Source organism: Heterocephalus glaber, unplaced genomic scaffold (assembly GCF_053883595.1).
Source record: "Heterocephalus glaber isolate CG9 unplaced genomic scaffold, H.glaber_assembly_v1.0 deba00001547, whole genome shotgun sequence".
Taxonomy (NCBI): Eukaryota; Metazoa; Chordata; class Mammalia; order Rodentia; family Bathyergidae; genus Heterocephalus; species Heterocephalus glaber.
Window position 1 is genome coordinate 18880725 of NW_028258340.1, and position 13788 is coordinate 18894512.

Consider the following 13788-nt stretch of genomic DNA (forward strand, 5'->3'; position numbering starts at 1 on the left):
GACAGTGTAAAAATCCTCTGTTCATACTGTTTCATTGTGAAGGAAAATGTTTTCCAACAGGTAACATACCTCAGAATATTTTCAAGGAAAGAGCAGGGTATTATGCTATAGCAGGGTACTAAGTTGTTTTCACAAATGGAGCCGCTCTCTCCATTGAACCTGTTCAAATCAAATTTGAAATATTAAATTTTAAAGTGTTAACCATTAAAATGTTTAAAAATTTTTCATCAGGGTTTACATAAGTGTTCAAAACCAATTAAAACCTAACCAACATAAGTAACAAGTATATTCATAAGTAATCTCATGACATTTAATGTTATAGTGTCCCACTGTAAATGAGAGATGACTATATCATCAGAGCCACTTCCATCATAGAAGACTGGAATAAAGAGGCAATTTGTAATCAGAAAGCTACCTGAAGGTGAAATAGATTTTCACATTTTTGTTTTGGGAGTTTTCTGTACACAATTATAGATTTGAACTAAAGTTCCACAAGAAACATATATTCTATAAAGAAGGGTTATAGTTTCACAAAGCTCAACATTATAAAATCCTAATTTTACCTCACCTTTCAGAAATGTGACTGTCACATTGAACAAGAATCATATGAAATTATAAAGTGACTTCACCGTTGAAACCTGCTGCTCTCCCCACCTTGTTTCTTGCTTTCTTTCTTCTTTTTTTTTTTTTTTTTGGTATTGGGGATTGAACTCAGGACCTTGCACTTGCAAGGCAGGCGTGCTGCCACTGAACTAAATCCCTGGCCCTCCACCTTGTTTCTTGTGGTGCTGGAGATTGAAGCTAGGACATTCGCACTGAGCTATAGCCCCCAGCCCTCTTTAAATTTTTATTTTGAGACAGGGCCTAGCTAAGTTTCTGAGGCTGGGCTTGAACTTGCAATTCTTCTGCCTCAGGCTCCCAGAGTACTGGGGTGACAGGTGTGTGCCACCACACCCAGCTTCCTGCTGTCTCTACTTTCTTTTGTGCAGATCTGTTTGGCAGTCTGGTGAATCCTGTGGACATCTCACGATGAGGTTCTCAGAGTAATGTAGCAAATAAAGTAGTTAGGATTATGTTAAAGAAAAACATGAAAGGAATTATGTTAAGGGAAAACATTAAATAATTGAAATATTTTATAGGTGGTATAATAATGTATGTGCTTCTTTATAATCACAAAACTTCAAGAGAGAAATTACCTGGTGGCAGATCTAATATTTACCTTAAGTTCAAAGCAGTGATAAATGTAGTTGAAATTTCCAGACATCTGCAACATCTACAGTGTGATAAGAAAATATCTGATATTTACAGTGGTGACTGTGTTGGAGAACCTCCAGATTACCATCCCATTTGGAGATGTTGTAGAACTCAGCATTCAGCATATAATTGTGTTCAGGGATAAGAAAGGAGTGATAGAGTGAGAGGATACGGCTGCATCATAAAGGGAAAGGACACATGCCGAGTCTGGAATAATCCATGTGCAAACCTCCTTAGGTCCTTTCCATCCCATAAGAGGGGTCATATAGGGCACACTTTTCTCCTAGCAATGAAAGCTCAGCAACATGCCATGTCTATAATACTCTCTGGGTATGTCTGCCCATATAAACTCTTTGAGATTCAGAGTTTATTGTTTTCATCAGGACTGCTCACTTTTTTCTAACCTGTACCTAGCATGTATCAAAATTCCAAGCACACAGAAAGTATGTGTTCATCCTGAACCACACTGTTTGCACAGTTTAGGGTCAGTGAGTTAAGGAACGATTAGAACGCTTCCTAAATCCAAGTCCTCAAATACCAGTTGAGAGGCAACCTTGTAAGAGGACTATTCAAAGGACAGTAGACTCAGACCTGCTTGTTAATTCTTTTCTGCACAATCTACACTTTGGGACCCTGGCCAATGTGTCTTTACAGGAGAATTATCAGTAGAGCCCACACAGGAAGGTGAGACCAACCAGCAGTATTGATCTGTTATTTAGGGGTCCTGAAACATATCCCATTAGCAATAAAAAACTACCTTAGGCAGCCAGGTGGCTGCCTTCCTGTTAATCTTTCCAGCAGAGCTTTGGCCAGTAAGTTAAAGATGGCCTAAGTATTTTCCAGGACTGGAGGCAGTTTTGTGATAGTCGGGGCAAATACAGGAGAAGTACAATCCCTGAGGGCTCCTTGTGCTTCCCTGGAGACCAAGAGCTGACAATGTTAGGGGCACCCTGAGCCGATTTGCTGTTTGTCAGTTGGACTCCGCTGTGACCTCCTAGTGTGATGATTCTCATGCCAGGGTGCTCAGTCCAGTGTAACTCAGTTCAGTTCATGGTTCTAGAGGGGCTCCCTGAGGCCCCAAGCCTCTGTGTGTGATACTAGTCCATCTGTCTGACTGGTATGGATGGCATCCAGAGGTGTCCTGAGAGACTTACAGGAGCTGGCCCAGAGTTGTGCTGTCTCAGAATTGTGCCATCACATGCCATTTAGGTTCAGTCATGGATCTTAATCCAAAAATGCTCAAAACAGCACCACAGAGTTTTTCTTCAGAAAAAGGAGAAAGCTTCCAGAAGTTCTTTTTCAAAGTCATTAATGCCCTACTCCCTCCTTTAAGCCTCCCTCTGGGTTGTTTTGTTTTCTTGATTGTTACAAGAATCAAGATTCTTGATTCTCATTCAATAATCCTAACTTTCCAATTTTTCCTAATAATTTCTCTTTATTGACCCAGACATTTCATCTGGAAGAATTGTTTGCAAAAGGGACAAAAGCATTTTTCACTGAATAACATTTGAATATAACAGAACCAGTAAGACACGCCATGGCCAAGAAATCTTCTTCGGGGTGAATTCCTGATTTGTTGATATTTTTTCGAAATGGATCTACACATCTTCTCTTCAGGCCTTTCATCCTGATCATTTATCCAGTGAGCAATTTAAGCAAGATTAATTCCTTTCTGGGGAAATCTGAATTTTATGATCAAGTTGCCTTACTACAGTGTGTGCAGCAGGAGAAAGACTCAGTCTGTTGTTGCAAACTGCAGTGGATCTGGAAAGTGGAACAACATGAGTTAATAGCAGTGAGACATCTTGTCCATGTATCAGGGGACACACTTCCTGTGATGTGCCCTGCTCCCAACTGCAGGTTTCACTAGAAATCACAAGTTAAGAATGTAATCGGCTCTTATATCAGGAATATAGAATTGATCAGCAGCTACATTTCAAACAGTCCTGTTAGAAAACAAGCCATTAGGGCATCCACAAGTGACCCAAATGGTCCAGCCAGCACCCACAATGCTTTATAGCTTAAAGACAGATGTGTCTTCAGTTTCTAAAAGTCCAAAGCTGGAGTCCAAAGCCTGTTTATTGAATCTGCACCTGCTTCTGGTTCAGGTTCAGCATAATTGGTCATTGAAATCGAACCAGTCCTTAGCAGTATAAAGTTTCATTTTAGGGACAGGTCCAGGAAATTAGGATCTATGAATTAACTGTTCCAAAAAAGCAAGGGATGTTTCTTCAGCAGCAGCAGAGCTGAGGCTGTAGGGGCAGACACCCATGTGCCAAATTCAAGTAACAAGCTAAATTTTCACAAGCAGTTTATCTTCTTGGGCCAGATTGTTCAAATTAGCCCTCATAAAAATATGCACATCTTACCAGAAAATCATTACCATATCTTACCAGAAAATCATTTCTGATTTTCAGAAGGGTCAGGAATCTGATGTCACAAGAGCTCATTAGCAAAAGCAAAACAAAAACAAAATAGCTCCAAAACCTCCACTTTTTCAAACTTCAAAAAGTGTTTCTCTATCTGGAGATTGGCTCCCTTTTTCTAGGGGCTCCAACAAATAAAATTATAGGAAAAAAATCACTAGTTATAGGGCCTCGTTTCCAATACTAACAGTTTCAATTCCAATCTGTCCACCTGTGGGAAGAAGCAAGGGAGCTCTCTCCCATGAACACATGTTTTTCTTTGTAGCTTTCCCTGATTGAGATGATCCATGTGGCATTTATGATACTATAAGCAGAAACATTTTACATTAAACCTTATCATTCACCCAGATGCAATAGCCATAAATGCAAAGCTGTGCTTTAAAATTCCCTTTCTTTTCTCATTACAAGTTTACTCAAATACCTAGTACTGCATTTGTCACTCACGAGGTTCACATCACAGCTGCCAGGAGAACCCAGCTGGAATGGAAGGATGGGGAAGTGGGGAGGTGCAGGAGGAGCTAGGCTGAAGAGATAGTGAGAGTGTTGTTTTTCCCCTGCTTCCTTTTTTGCTTCTGCTTTATCCAATGCTTTGCTCCAGGTCTGGAAACAAATTTAACCTTTGTTTTCCTACATGGAGAAAAGAGCGACTACAGATTAAGTTTTATAGCATTTGATACATCCAAAGCCCATTGTGAAGAATGTTTCAGTCCTTTGTCTTGTGGCTTTGAAGAGAGAGAGACAGCGAGAGAGAGAGAGAGAGAGAGAGAGAGAGAGAGAGAGAGAGAGAGAGAGAGAGAGAATCTTCACCTGGCTATGCTACTTTTCCCTCACTTCAGCAGAATCAACCACCTCTACATGGCCAAAAACATCTGGGGCAATCCAGAAATCCAACTCTTCTGGAGGTGGATCTATACTCTTCAAATTCCACAGGTAACTCCGACCACAAACAAGCTGTTATTTCATATTATGTTTAACTGCATAGCAGCCTACATACCAAGCTTTCCTCATCTCCTGCCCACCTTTCTGTCTTCCTCCCTCAAATACTGTAACTATATTTTAGTGAGTTGGGGTCATTTTAACAAACCTTGCTACTGCTACCATTGTGCCAGTTGTCCCCCAAATCACCCTCACATTCAGATATTTGCTTATAGGTTTTACAGCATTTCCCACATAGTTGTACTCATGGCTAAGATTTATTATAGAGATGTAGTAAGAATACATTGCTGGATCATATGGGAAAACCTGAAAGAATCCATGTGCACCCTCCTTACGCTTTCTGACTTGCAGGAAGGGTCACGAAGGGTACACACTTCTCCCAACAATGAAAGCTCAGCAACATTGTGTAATATTTCTGCCTGGAGAAGCCTTTTGAGATTTGGCATTTATTGATTTTTGTTGAAGCTGGTCACATAGGCATCTTCTGCCTAGCATGAATCAAAATTCCGCAAACACAGAAAGCAAGCAGGTGCTCAGTGTGAACCACTTTGTATGCCCAGTTTAGGCACAGTGAGTCATTCTCATGAATTAGGGAAGAGAGAGAAAATTTCTACACTAGAAATGCCCAGATGTCAGCTAAAGGCCAACCTTGCCATTAGGCCATTCTGGGGATGGCAGGCTCAGATCTGCTATGTTAACTCTTCTATGCACAGGTACTGTCAGTACCACTGTGTTTCATTACTTACATTCATAATTGAAGAAGATGCTATATTGCAGTTAAAGGCTAATGAATATAACTATGCAATTTTTTTTTGCCTTTTCAAGTTCTGAGTACACTGTGGAGTCACAGCAGGCCTGTGGCTGGGGAAACAGGCTGAAGGATGCCACTCCAGGGGAGAAGGGCCGGGGATAGAGGCTGCTCAGATATGACAGCAGAGCTGCTCTTGGGGCCAGGCAGAGGAGAGTACCAGTTACAGATTCAACAGGTCCTCAAAGGAGAGGGTGGCAGCAGCCAAAGCTCAGGCTCCCCTGTGTGCCCACAGGCCTCCGGAGTGAAGGGGGTTTGTGTGGGGTACCTCATGCAGGTCCCTCAGCACAGCAGGTTTTACAAGAGTTTGCTGGGACCTCAACTTTGCTTTCCTCGTCTTTCAGCTCTGCCAAGGCCAGCTCAAGGCTGCCACGTACCTGGAGTCCATCCAGCTCCTTCCTGTGGGCCTGCAGCACCAGCTTGGTTGAACATGTGAAAGACTCCTTAATGTTGAGGTTGGTGCAGGCACTTGTTTCACAGAAGTCCAAGGTACTCCTTAGCCAGCTGCTGCCCTTGTTCTCTTCCCACTGGCCATTTCCACTTTTTGTCAGTCAGCTTTATTCCCTGTAAGGATCTTCTGGACACCATCAGTGACCCACTTCATGCTGTGTCCTTAAGAGCACTAGCTGCTGATGTAGACTAAAAATATTCCCTGGGCCTGGTGACAGGTCTAAAAAGTCCCCTCCATTCTCTACCTCTCATGTAGAATGTACATAACTTCTCTCAGCCTGGGCTCCTGAATTAAGATAGGTACCAAGGCCTGAGGATACAGAGGGGAAAAGAGAGCCCTGGGGCCGTTGACATTATCAATCCAACTACACACTGAAGAAAGAGGAGGGCTTGGAAGTGAAAGACTAGCTCCTAGATGTCAGCCAGACCAAGGGACAGCATTTTGCAAAGCAGAGGGGATGTGGCAGCAGCAAGGCCTCCTGCTCCCCACTTCCTTGGTTGTGTAAGAATTTTTCCCCAGAATCCCTGGCAGAGGTAAGAGGTGACATAACCACATCACTCTTTTACTGAACCCAGTCTTCAGCAATCAAGGTTTTCCTGGGGCCCAGCATTTGTGGGAGAAGGGCAAAGACTTCACGGAAAGAGAGAGAGATGGCCCTGGTGCTGTCCTCTTCAGCCTGAAGACAAGTGCTTACCTTGCCCTCCTGCTCCTTGTAGGCTTGCCTGCCAACTGCACTGTGGCTATCAGGGCAGGGAGGAGGACTCCTTCCTTCTGAGTTTTATGTTCAGGAAGTTTCTTTAATCCCTGAAGCCCAAGAGGAGCATGAAGGAGTCTTTCTAAAGGCTCATGTCAGTTACCAGCCCTGCTTGGGTTCCTCCTCACCTTCCCAAGGTGGGAAAAGCCTGGAGAAGAGGATCATTCTTCAGCTGCACTGCATGGCTGGGTCTGGAGCCAAAGCAAAGAGCTAGGCACTGAGCATTCCCCACCCAAGGACCCACATCAGGGCGCCACTCCCTTATTCCTCCTAAGAAAGGAGTTAAGATAAAATCACTGGATATTTCCTCCTGGCTCTTACCAAACCAGAGGAGAGCTGGCAAGAAAAGATGGCTCAGGATTTAGGATGGGGAATAGGTGAGCATGGTAGAAGAAAAAGAGCAGGAATAGAAATAAATCTTTGGCCAATGAGAGACTTAGAGAGGATACATTAGGATGAAGCCATGAGTGGCTGCGGCTGCTTCCCTGAGGACTGACTTGTGCAGCCTTGTGCTGGAGGTGAGCAGGGTGGTGATGCCAATCCTCAGTCTACCTCAGCTGGGAGCTTGAGAAAGGAAAAGTTATATTAGGCACTGGCTCCTACTTGTGGCCCAGTGTCCTCGCTTTCCCTGGAGATCAGGCAGAGCACCGCTGTCTTTCTCTCTTAGCCCACTCAGGAAAGAAAGACTCTATTTTTATTGTACCCTAAGAGTTCTGGAAGGGAAAACATGGACCAATGAGCTCTCTCCATGAGGGCCACAGCTAGCAACAGGTATAGGAGCAAAAAGAGGGCTAGGATTTTAGGGTGCAGCTTCATTCACCAGGAACCAGAGTTGACCTCTCACCTCTACTCTCCAGTCCCGGAACTGGCCTGGGCTGTGACATTAGGCTTAGACTGTTAACCAGGCTTTCCAGGCCCATTTTCTTGTCCCAGCCTCTTCCCCACTCAGCACAGCCCCCGGACACCACCTGCTCCTGAGCCCCACCGTCTCCCTGTGACAGGTGAACTTTGTGTACTGTGTCTTCGGTCCGTTATATGAATCGTGAGCAGGGGTCATCTATTTTAAACCCAAAAGTTTAGAAAATAAAGAATACTTCAAACCAAAGAAAAATCATGTAAATTTCATGGTTCCTGCATTGCGATTTTGAACCTCACTTGGCATCTTGTTTTCTTTTTGCCTCAGCAGACACTTGCAATGGAATCCTATTGTGACACCAGGTTACTAGTGTAAGTTGTTTCTAAATATTTAACCTAAGATCAGCATGTGAATCTAATGCAAATGAGGGTCTTTATTATATATGTATATATGAAGCCATTTAAAAGTTAAGCATTATCACACTAGTCAATAAGTTATGTATGCGAATTAAAGAAGCTGTCATTTACTGTTTAAGTAATATCTGAGAATTAGGAAGATGTTTATTCATTTCATTTATAGACATCTTATATATCAATAATACCAAATTAGACTCAAAAAGAATCTAGTCAAGAGCTTCTTTATAAGTGGTGAGAAATAACCCAAAAGGTGATGGTTTAGGTCAAAAATTTTCTCATCAAATCATGTGCTCAATTTTAGAACACAAGACAAAAGTTCTGACAGATATATGACACTTTATAGTGATTAGAGAAAGATACAATGTTGCCTAGAGAAAACAAAATATAAAATTAAATAAAACAGAAAAAAAGGGAGCAAATAATGGAGTGAGAGGACAAAACAAGCAGAAGAAGCTGGACATGGTTGTGCATTCCTATAATACCAGCACTCTGGGGGGCCTGAGGCAAGAAAATAGCAAATTCAAGCACAGTTTGGGTAACTTAGTGAATTAGTCAGACCCTTTCTCAAAGTAAAACATAAAAAAACTGGCTGGGGATATAGTTCAGTACAAAGCCCCTCACCCGCACTGTTACAACAAAAAAAGCAGGAAAAATAAAACGTTTTTATTTTTTGTTGTAACATAAAATAAATATCAAATTTATCTAGTCCTTTTTGCTATCTTTTTGTGTCATTTCTACTACTTAGATACAGGAAACTGTAGTGTGTTTCAAGCAAAAAATATATCAAGGCTCAGCAACTGGGTATTTCCCAAGACTGTCATGACTCCATCAGTAGCATGAGGCATGTCTAGAATTTCAGAGAACAGTAGTCAAGTAAGATAACTGTCTCTGAGTTCCTATGATAGCACAGTATCTTTCTTTTTTTTTCCATTAAGTTTATAGGTACATTTTAGGTATAAAATACAGTTACATTCATCATTGGGATCTTGTACCATTACATGAGTATCTTGGTTCTTATTTTTTTCCCTTCCCTTGCCCTCCCTTCACCCCCTCCACCCTTCCCTATTTGCAAAGACTTTGTTTCCATTTTTTTCCTTTTCTCATATTTTTTCTTTTCCCTTTTTTCCTTTCCCCTACCCCTCCCAATTCCCATGCTCCTTTAGACCTTTTCTTCCTGTTACACAATACCAATTATACATTTTTAAAATTACAATATCAAGATCTAGGAGACATCACCACAGATTTTACAGAATTTAAAAGGATATAGAAAGCATATTACAAAAATCTTTTTTGAAATAAATTTGACAACTTTTAAGAAGTACCTTGGAAAACAAATAAATGAAACTAACTCTGGAGGAAATATAAAGTTTGAATAGTACCTATTAAAGAAAATATAGTCCTAGCTTGAAAACTTACCTATATGACAACAGCAGGCTCATATACATTTTAATTGATAAATTATATCAAACAATTAAAGCAGTAAAAAGAAGGAACACTTCTCCCCTCCTTTTAGGAACTCAACATTGTGCTAATCCTAAAACTGGATAAAGATAATAGAAGAAAAAAGTATGAACATAGATAGAAATTTGTTTAACAAAACAAACTCTTAGAAGTCAGATCTGGCAGGATGTAGAAAGTGGTTTTGTTATAGGGATGGCAGTGTTGGTTCAGCACTGGAAGATCCACCCCCCAAAGTCATCATTTTAACAGAGGAAAGGAAAAAGCCATATGATCCTGTCACTAGTTGGAGAAAAAGTATTGGACTAAATTCTACAGCTGTTCATGGTAAAAGTTATCAGGGGATGAGAAGTAGAACAGAACCTTCTCAACAGATTAAAGACATGTACTCCATACTTCCAGCAAGAATGCCTTATATGAATGGAGAAGATACAATGCTTCCTCGTTAAGGTGGGGAACAAGGGCAGATATGCTTACTCTTTATCTGTCCATTAAACTTTGAAACCTAGGCCCCACCAAAATAATCTGGCAATAAAATGACACAATTAGGATAGGATTGGCAAGGCAGAAACAAAATCTTTATATGTAGATGAAATGATCATCTACAGAGAAAATACTAAGAAATCTCTAGGAGCCCCTAGAACTTGTATTTGAATTTAGCAGGATTAGAAAACACAAGATATATAAAAATTCAGGTCTGTGTATACTTGCTATAAATGAAGATTTGGATATTGAAATTTAAAAGTTATGTAGGAGTACAAAGGACCGAGAAAAGTAAAAAAAAAGACAAAAAACAGTGTTGGAAGACATTTATTACCTAATTTTAAGACTTCTTCTAAAGCTACAGTAAACAAGGCAGTGTTGGTGTAAGGAAAGACAAATAGATCATTTGAATAAAACAGAGAATCTGGAAATAGAACCACACATATATGGCCCACTGAGTTTTGAAAGATTATTTAACATTAGCATTTTATAGAATATAAACTCAATTCAAGAGCTGAGGCACAGATAGTGTTTTCAGCAAACGCCACTAGAACACCTGGTATCTGTATATAAAAAATTAACCTCAGCCCTTAATTTCCATACATGAAAATAACTTGAAGGGATCTATGAACCTAAATATGAAAGCCTAAAAGTATAAAACTTTAAGAAGAAATTATAAGGGAAAATGTTTATGAATTCAGGGTAGGCAAGAACTGTCTAGGATACAAAAAACATGATGTATAAAAGAAAAAAATTGATAAATGAGATTCCATCAAAATTTAGAACTTTAAAGGACATCATTAAAACGAAAAGAAGTCCTTAAACAGACCATATTTACAATGGATATAACTTATGACCAGAATGTATAAAGAACTCTTACAGCTCATTAATAGACAACCCATTTAAAAAGTAGACATAAGAAGATGATAAATAGCCAATACAGCACAAGGAAAGGTGTGCAACTCTAGAATCAGAAAAATACTAATCAGTACAATAACAAGATTGAATTATACACTCATTAGGGAGATGAAGTTAAAAGTTTTAAAAGCCTTGTCATGACTTTTTCTTTTTGTTGGATTCTCCCCCTTTGCATTTAATTTGTCATACCCAGTGGATTCATTCTGCTGGGTCTCCTGGGGTTGTGATCCTCATTGTCTTTTCCTAGGTATTGTCTAAAATTTTTTGGAGTGCCGGTTTGATATTCATGAAGTTCCTGAGGTGCTCTTTATCATGAAAGTATCTTATTTCTCCATCAATTTTGAAAGATAGTTTTGTAGGGTACATCAGTCTGGGTTGGAGGCTGTTTTCCTTTAGGGCTTGAAATACATCACTCCAAGCTCTTCTTGCCTTGAGGGTTTGCATTGAGAAGTCTGCTGTGATTCTGATGGGCTTTCCTTTGTATGCAATTTGTTTCTTTTCTCTCACTGCTTGTAGAATTTTGTTCTTCTGTTGGATTTCTGGAATCCTAACTATTATATGCCTATGTGTACATTTTTTTTGATCAAGGCTATTTGGAGTCCTATATGCCTCACTTATCTGTATGTTAAGATCTTTTCCCCTCCTTGGGAAGTTTTCTGCCATCACTTCTGTGAACAGTTTTTTTGTGTCATCTGCACTCTCTCCTCTTTCTTCATTGACTCCAATCAGTCTTATGTTATTCTTCTTTGCATCATCTAGCAGCTGCTGGATTGATTTCTCATGTTCCTTTTCAATTTTAAAGCAATTTTTCTTTTCCTGGTCACTAATTGCAATCTTTTCTTCTATATCTGAAATTCTATCCTCACATTGGTTCATTCTGCTGTGCAGACTTTTGATGGAGTTTTTAATCTCCTGGAAATCTGTTTTCATCTGTTTTATGGATTCCATTTGTTTCCTATGTTGGGATTCCATCATGTTCCTCAGATCCTCTATTTTTTTTTATCTGTGTCCTCTCTAGATTTATTAATCATGTCTTGCACCATGAACAAAATCTTTGCTGTTATCTGAGTAGTTATTTCCGATTTCATTTTTCCCAGATCCTCTTTTGTTGCCAGTTCAAGAGAGTCCAGGTGGTTGAGTATCAGATTGTTCCATCTTGTTTCCCTTTGGGGTTGCTGTAGGTGATCCAGAAGTCTGTTTTTGAGGCTTGTTTACGTGTCTTCTCATTTCCAACGGGGGAGGGTGCTTCTGGCACCCACACGGTTCACCTTCTCTGCCCTAGGAGCTTGGGATGGCGGCGGGGGAGCTTCCTTCCGGGTTCTGGGACTGCCTCAGCTTCTCTGCCCTAGGAGCGTGTGATGGCAGAGGGGGAACTTCCTTCCGGGTGCTAGGACTGGCTCAGCTTCTCTACCACAGTGTCTTTCAATTGAGCTAAAAGGAGGAAATATATTTGTTATAGTTTATAGCATACATCAAACACACCTCCTTTTAAAATAAAACTACCTAAAACTACTTTTTGTTTTTGAGTATGGGTAAATCTGACATTGCTGCTGCAAAGTCGAAACAAACATATTGTTCCAATCAGAAATTGTAAAGATTTCCAAGAGAGTTTAATATTTGTACCTGTGATATATGAAAAATCTTACAAATAAATAAATAAAATGCTTTTAATTATGTTTTCCAAATCACTTCGATTGAAAAGAAAAACCTCAAAGTTAAATAGGTCCTATTAGAAGATACGGTTGTGGAAAATATTTTTCTATCTTCAAAAGCCAAATATTTTTGTTGCTTTCAGGTCTAGCCTTTATCCTTACTAATTTAGTCACAATACTTGTTTACCTAAAGGCGTTGAAGCCATTTCATGCTTCAGTGCATACAGGTAATTTATGTTCAGAGTGTGACATTTAAAAACACGCAGATGATTTACTTATATTAATGTAATTACAGTGCTTTAAATAGTTCTTTCTTACATCCATAGAGCAATTGTAACAGAGTCTGATGCTACTATTATCATTGCTGTTTAAATTACAAAGGAATTGACAAAGTGGGGACTGTATCCGAATTCAAATTAGGCATAACATCTAGAATATTAAAATACAAGGCACCCTGCTTCTTTTCTTTCCAATACAAAATGAAAATGATTACTTTCAATTAACCTAAAACCTACTCACACATATATCTGGTTAAATACTGTGAATTCTTTATTTGTGAGTCTTACAGGACTCAGTGCTTAAACAGTGAATGACAAAAGCCTTCCAATCTATTGCTGAGTGATGGAATCTGTGGTTCTATAATTGACAGGAGAATGGAAGTTCTCACTGGCCATATGAAAAAACATAATCAAACGAAATCTTCTGGCTATAGCCAGGTTTATTGTTTCATTTCTAGAACTGTTAACACAGTGTTATGGGGGTCTCCATGCATTAGTTGCAAACTAAGTCCCTTTATAGCCTAAAAATGTGTATTGGATTTCTTTTAGAAGGCAAGATGTGTTTTCTCCACTCATAGTTCCAACCTCTCTTATTATCTTATATCTAATCTACTTTACTCATTTAAAGTAATCTGGTTTCCAAGGTGATTAGAGTTTATTGTTCTTGATTTAGAGAATGTAAGATAACATATAAATATGTTGACCGTTATATTAAATAATCTTGGATATCTGTTACACTGATCATATATGCGAGGGTACCAGTTATTCATTTTCAACTCTCAGTCCCATATCTTCCCTTATTTGCTTTTCTTTGTGAACAAGAAGCACTCCGTACACATTCTGTTTTTCCAGTTGGCATATTGACTTCAACCAAAGATAGAACTGAGAGACCATACAAGTCATGGGCAGCAGGAAGGTATGCGGCCTCCTTTCTTTTTTTTTTTTTGTATTAAATTCTTTTATTGGTACATTGTAGGTATACAATACAATTACATTTTTCATTGGGAACTGTACCTTTATATAATGCATCTTGGTTCTTATTTTTTCCCCATTCCTAGCCCTCCCTTCAAGCCCTCCACCCTTCCCTATTTACAAAGA

The 13788-nt window shown here is 39.6% G+C and overlaps 1 pseudogene; it reads right to left on the reverse strand.

The window, feature by feature from the left end:
• Positions 1-5693: 5693 nt before the first annotated feature.
• Positions 5694-13788, reverse strand: part of LOC147824365 (ras-related protein Rab-15 pseudogene) — a 44951-nt pseudogene continuing 36856 nt past the window's right edge.